This window comes from Gavialis gangeticus, unplaced genomic scaffold (genome assembly GCF_001723915.1).
Source record: "Gavialis gangeticus isolate Ggan-Ray unplaced genomic scaffold, GavGan_comp1, whole genome shotgun sequence".
NCBI lineage: Eukaryota > Metazoa > Chordata > Crocodylia > Gavialidae > Gavialis > Gavialis gangeticus.
The window spans coordinates 7458764-7465747 of NW_017728964.1; the positions used below are offsets into that span (position 1 = coordinate 7458764).

General features: G+C 41.1%; 1 long non-coding RNA gene across 1 annotated transcript in view; it reads right to left on the minus strand.

Moving 5' to 3' along the window:
- LOC109286945 overlaps positions 1-6984 on the minus strand; it is a 22828-nt gene that overhangs the window by 15577 nt on the left and 267 nt on the right. The window contains exon 2 of the long non-coding RNA XR_002094722.1: positions 1642-1643. This is a non-coding gene — a long non-coding RNA (uncharacterized LOC109286945). The remainder of the gene's footprint in view (positions 1-1641; positions 1644-6984) is intronic.

Below are 6984 nucleotides of genomic sequence, written 5' to 3' on the forward strand. Positions count from 1 at the left end.
GGAAAAATGGAGGAGGAGAAAATAAATGGAGGGGAAAGGGGGGAAAGAGGGGAAATGTTTCTGTTTCCAAAACTAAAGAAAAAAGATCAAAATAAAAAAAATCAAATGATCTGCAAAAAAATATTCGGGGGGGTCCCCCATCAAAACCAGTTTTAATGCCATTTTCTCCACCATCTGTATTGATTTGTAATTAATTTTGCATTCAAATGGAGGCACTAGGATATGTGGGACAAGATTGTTAAAAAAAACCTGATGCCAAGAAGTGAGGCTTCTCAGTCCATCATTAAACACCTCAATGTATGATCCAGTGTTTAAGGATATTTAAAAGTGCTGAGCATGCAGCAGCTCCCATTAAATTTCACACTCTTGGGGAAAGTCCTATTGTCAAGGGAGTTTTTTCACCCTTTTATTTGCAGGTTACATTCAGTAATTCCTTCCTTTGGGTCACAGTAAAGGCCAGAAGCAACACCTTCCATTTATACCAGATGCGCTAGTATAAATTCATAGGAACTCCACTAACCTTAATGTGCTTAGGTAGATACTCTGGATTTGCATTGCGGTAAATGAGATAAAAATTTGTCCTCGTCATGGGAGCCACGAGGAGGTCAAATGCTTTACATACATTACCTCCTCCTTGGAATCCTAATAATGTGCAATTTTCAAATGCTCTTTCCCAGACACTATAGTTCCAGTAACTGTACTAAATGCATTAAAAGGCTCTGATGCAGACTTTTACCTCTAAAGCAGATGAACACTCAGCTTAGCTGGTGGGATAATTGAGGCAAACTGTAGTTTTGTGGGTTGAGGGAGGAAAAGATTTTATGAGACCATTAGATGAATCGGCGTCATTTTATATTACCCCTTTCATTTACTGGGCATTTCATCTCCTTTCCAACTCCCCCACAACAATGTATGTCAGCTAATTAAACTGTCAAATACCTCATTTGAAAAGTATATACATATTGCATTAGCTAAGAACCCAACATAACAATGTGGGAGGTGTGTTATGATAAAACTTTGGTCTAAACTCTTCTGAAGTCAAAGAGAGTCTCTCCCTTGACTTCAGTAATTCTGAATCAGACCCGTAACCGCAAACAGCTAGAAACTTGATATCTGAATGGTGTAGTAATTCCTGTCTTTTAACCAAGGTTTTTTTTCTGAACCAGTATGTGAGAGAATGAAAACACTCTGAAAGCGCACAATGACTTTATAATAAGTGGCTCACTCTAAGTATCAGTGGAATCCAGTTGGTTAGTCCATGGGAAGGTGTTTCCTGTTCTCGACTTTCTAAATGATTTTGCCCCTGCTCAGGTTTGTTTTGTGCGTGTAAAGTCCCAAACAACAGCGGGCCCCTTTTGTTAAAATCTGCCAGAAAGAGCTTACAGACTAATCAGACAAGACATAGAAAGGGTAGAAGAAAGGAAGTATCATTATCCCCATTACATTTCAATCCCCAGAAACTGAAGTAGAGAACAACTAAGTGACTTGACCAAGGTCACACAAAAAATCTGTGATACAAAACCAAGCCTGTGTTAAAGCAAGACATCTCTCCTTCCCTTCTATAATAGGAAGCATTCAATTTCCATCTTTCAGTGACAAAAACTTGCAGGTGCCTTAAATTATAAATGTTAATAATCTGACTTCTGTCTCTCTGTCTCAAGCTGAAAATTGGAAATGCCCCGTATTGTTCCTGATTTCAGATGTGTCCAACCATCTGTTAATGGTTTTCCTGAGGTTACCTGTTACAGATAGATCTTTTGAACATAACCTGAAGCACATGTGGTTTTAAGATAGACGTGAATTAGAAACATTTATAGTGTCAAACGTATGATTAATGCATGGGGTTTTAATTGAAATGAATCAACATTCCTGAAGTGTGCTCTGCTTTCCTGATGTAAGATTTCTTGGGATAAAGAGACTTTTTTAAACAAAAAGGCCAAAGACACAACCCATTTAGATGAGCTGTTCTGCAATGAAGTCAGTGGTGTTAATTTACATTGCCTTCGGATTTGGCCCAAAGGCTGCAGGCTACATAAAATAATAATAATCATAATAAAAAAATACCATGACACTGATCTACCATACTTCCTTATTAACAAACATAGCTGCAAGGAATTTTGAAAAGATGATTAAGAATGCTCATCATTATTGTTATTATTATGATGTATTATTTGTAATGTTCTTTTAATTTGCCTAGCAGTCATTTGCCGAGAAAAATATCTGGCTTTGAGTTTACTCCACTGTTATCTTTTTCACTTTTATTATAATACAGAATTTTTATGGCTTTAACCCTTGGGAGACTCCCATCCATCCTAGTTTTCATGAGAGGAAATGGCTTGTGACTGCTGCACAGAGAACATGAAGGTGTTTCTTGGATCCATCATCTTAAATTTTGACTGCAGCATTTATAAGGATCTTCACATACTTCATTTAACTGCTTTTGAAATCTGTATCCAGGACTTTTCCACCCGTCTTCAGGTCAACACTAGGACAGATTTGCATTGGAACTGAGTGGTGGGAAGCGAGATCCCTGGAGTCCAAATCAAATATGGTTTGAACACAGCTATACATCTAGTTTACTTCATTTCTGATAAAGCATCCCAAGATGTGTTATTGTCAGTGATCTATGAAGTGTTTCTCAGGAGCAGCATAACCATCCAATAGCACATCCTTTATCTAGGCGGCTCTTGTTTTAACCTTTTATAGCATAAGAAAACTCTACAGCTGAGCTTTGTAGAAAAATAGTCTGTGATCACATCATTAAAGTCTGTATCATAATGTATATGTACATACATGTTAAAGGTATGAGCTGAACTGCCCATTGGGCTAATGCGGATAAGACACACCAGTTTCTATAGCCAATGGCCCACCAAGAAGTAATGTGGCTAGCACCACATCTGGCTGCCTTTGACTCAGTCCAAGCGACTAAAAGAACATTTATAGCTGGATTGACCAGGATCCTTCCCCACAGGTCTGGTTATCTCATGCTCATACCTCAGAAGCTGTATGAAGATGCCTAACATGCTCACCTACCACAGCCTTGCATCTATGCATGTAGACAGCCCTAATTCTGGCATTTCCTACCATTTCAGGGGTTGACTTTGCAGTCTTAACAATCTTTTAACCTAGTTTTTTTTAAATGTAATTATAGATGTGGTTTGGATTGAGGTTGCCTGACACATCCCATTATAAAACCCTTTTTTCACTTGCATATAACTTTGCCAAACTTTAACTACTTGAAGCAAAATGTTATGAGCCTGATTTCTGTATCAGGCTGAATTTTATTTGTACCTTATATTAAAACAATTTGGTTCATCTCTGAAAAAAACGAGGAGAAAGAATTTTTTTTGTCCGTGGCAAAAAATTCTGGTAACCTGTTCTTTAAAAGTAGTAGAGTTCCCATGCTTTAGCAGGGAATTGAAATCTGGAGGTGCTGATGTGTCCTCTTCAGTCCTTGGGGAATTAATTCCTTTGAGAAATTCTGATGATATTTGGCCAAGTGAAAAGACTTTGGAAAATTGAAATGTGCATGTGCTCAGAAGACACTTGGTAGGACTTTGCAGCTAAATCTCTTGAATATACACTGCGTATGGTCTAGTCCAGGACAATAGGAGCTGAGCTGCAAGGACCCAAGGTCTCTCTGTTCCTCAGCTGCCAATAAATGTCTCAGCAATATTCTAGCAGTGTCCTTTCGCAGCTGTTCCCCAGACTGCCACCCTTTACTCCATTAGTTCAAACACCAGAGATCTGTGCAACGAATATAAAGATTTCAGCTCTGCCTATGGGCTATGTGGGTGTCAGCATGATGCCCCTTTATTATATTTCTGCTTAGGACACCTCTTCATATTAGGCAAGCCCAGGTGCAGCCTGTATGAAATGTGTAAGCGCTCTTAGTCAAATATCTGTATCGCAAGTTAGCCTTTTTTTTTACACTAATTGACCTCCTGTGTATAAGATCGATATGTACATAGATGCTGAGTTTGAATTTACTTTGGAAAAGCCACCAAAATCACACTCCTTCCGAAAATCTTGTCGAAGATTTTGAAGTGACCTGTTCAGATTTTGGGTGCTCGGTTTGAGCCACCTTCAGTTGCCCTGAAGTGTTGAGCACTTTCAATAAATCACTCCCCTTGGAGTGTCAAGAGGCATATTAAAAACACCAGCACCTAAGCACCAGTTTACTTGAAAATCTTAGCTTGACTCTGAAAAAGTCTCATCACCCCCAGAGAGGACAGGCTGGCCCATGAGATTTCCTGCACCTAGCCCTACCGCTGCCTTTCTTCTATTAGCTTTCCCAGTCTCAAAAAGACATCTATTTCAGGATTTGTTTCTAAAAATGAGCTATATTTTGGGTCCTTCTTTCTTTCCCTGGACAAACAGGACTCTCCAAATTACACATCACCCCTCAGAAGCTAAAAGCCATGAACAGACTGCTCAGAGCACAGAAGTGCCGCTGCGCAGCAGGAATCACCCACTTGCTCCTGTTTCATAAGTCCCCAAAATGGGGCGATGTAGCTGCCTTCAAGTCATCCTGAGCATAAGCCTAGCGCCGCATTTAGGTTCTCTGTCTTGAGTATGCTTACTAGCACAGTGACTGGAGCTAATAGGCTTCCCTATTTAAAAAGAAAAGCTGCTTTTAGGTTCAAAGAGAAGGAACTGACTTTTTTTTTTCTTGTTCTCAGGCCTTTCCTTGTCTCCTTTTTCCAAACCCTCCCTCCCACTTTCCTGAGCACAAAGCCCTCGTTCTCAACGCCGATGATTATAATCATTCTCATTTGTAGCCAGCTGAGAAGCTCCAAAATATCTTTCCCTTTAGCCAGTCTCTCTCTCCCGGTGAGGGAGAATAAATATGCAAGTACATGAAAAGCACAAGGTTCCAGTCAGTAATTTAATTTAACCCAAATATGGAGTCAAGTTGATGATTAATATAATTTTTTCGCTGAAATGAATATGAAGATTGAGGGGCTCTTTTAGTTTTGGTCTCGTTCCATTTATAAGAAGCTAAATGCGCATTGGCAGCGAATGGTGATGACGACGATGACAACGATCGTGGCGAAGGCCGTTAAAGCAGCTGTATGAAGCACTTTGGATTTGCTCCAGAGTCTACTGTTCTGTCCTGAAATATGAGTCATGTTTACAGGCCTGACTCCAGCTTCCCTCTTGTGACTGTTGTTGTTCAACCAGCGAAAGTGTTTTGCTTCACTCAAGCCAAACAATATGCAGAGCTACAGGGGATTGACACGGACATGTGTTGTGCAACAGGCGCATCTCCAGGGAGAAACACAATATCAGGCTGAAATGCAGCGCTACATGCACCTGCCAGAGCTCACAAGCCTCCTTCCCCCGTGGAGGCAGAAAGGAAACTTAAATGCTCTGGGGTGTCGGTGCAGGGATTTGGTGAGCTACACGTTACTTCAGCTATGTCAGAGCTGAAGCCTGCGAGGTGGCGGGAAGCAGGATAGGAATCAGAGCCATGGGCACTTTTACTTTTGCAAGTACAGCAGCGCCAGTGCTTCAAAAAGCACCCATTGCTGCAACGCTTGCAGTTGTGTAAGTGGTGAAATGCACATCAGCATTGAGAAAATGGCACCTTGGAGGTGCTTGAGTCCCAAAGCCCGCCACCACCATTTTCTGCACACTGATGCGCATTTGGCCACTTTTACTGCACGTGGCGCAGCACAGTTCACCTCTGCTTGTGTGCAGGGCAGACTGGATTAACTGAGTCGGCTCAGAAGCGGTGGGTCTCTGGTGAGACGCCAAACAAAAAAGTCTGTGTATAAATGTCCAATATGATTGCAAGGCTTTCCCTCGTGGATTTTTGGTGTTACAAAACACTCATCCGTGCCACTGAGATTCAGGGTGGCTAGCCACTAATGTGCCAAATTCATCTCTGCAGTTTTAAGTTACTTTCTTGGTGGCTCATGAGATACCATTTAGGTTGTGAAGTCAAAGGCCGTTAACCACAACATGTTAGTGTGTACCATTGGCTGTTAAATCTGGTGTGCTTTAACCATGGTAGTCTGATGGGCTGTTAAACCCAATGGACCTTTGGCTATAACTGCTTAGATGCTGGGGCAGGTGGGGGGGCAGGCATCCAGGAAGGGGGCTGGAAGGTATAGAGGTGCTTTGAGTAGGGGCTCTGCACAGGTGTCAAAGGGATGGACCCCCTGAACCACCCCCTCAGCTGGTCTATACTGATGCACAGGCTTCAGTGGAGCACTGCTGATTTATACCAGCTGGGGATCGAAGTAGCTGTAGTATTTGCCTAAAACGAATAATCAAAATCCAGTAAAAATAAGCATTCAAGAACAAAAACCCAAAGGAGCAATCCTGCTTTAATTTAGAAGGAAGGACAAGGTGACCCATTCTCGGGGTCTTCCCATTTCCAATTATTTTAATCCTCTGATTCCCCACACTGCTGTACTGTGAAATTCATTTGAGACATCAAAGTGGGATTGTGCATCCAACTAGAATAAACTTACAGTCCAACAAAAGACCTCCCTGCCTTTTCCACCTCCCTGCCTTTCAGCTCAGCGTCCTGTGCACTTGCTTAAGAGCTTCATGGAGATAAAGCATCCAATTGGTTTGCTGAGAAATCCGGATTGAGGCTCTTTAGCGGGTTTTAGTTTTTTAAATCCAAATAGAAAAATCATTTTTCATATCTATATTAATAAAAAAAATCTGTCATTTAAATCCTGTTCTAGCAATTAGCTCCCTGCACAGCCCTGCTTTAAAGTGCTCGCTTTTCATTGTTTGCTCCTATTCATACCACTGTAAAGTTCATTAAAATCACTGCCGCTATCTCACAGAGAACAACTGCTCAAGACATCAGTGTCATGCAGTCAGGAAATTTATGCTTTGAAGTTTCCCTTTTATTCATTTGTATCAGTTTTTTTTTTTTAATGGCTAAACCAGTTTTATGCTTTTCACAGTTATTCAGAAATCTGTTCCTCCTGACACCGAGCCGATACATCATCCCTTGCA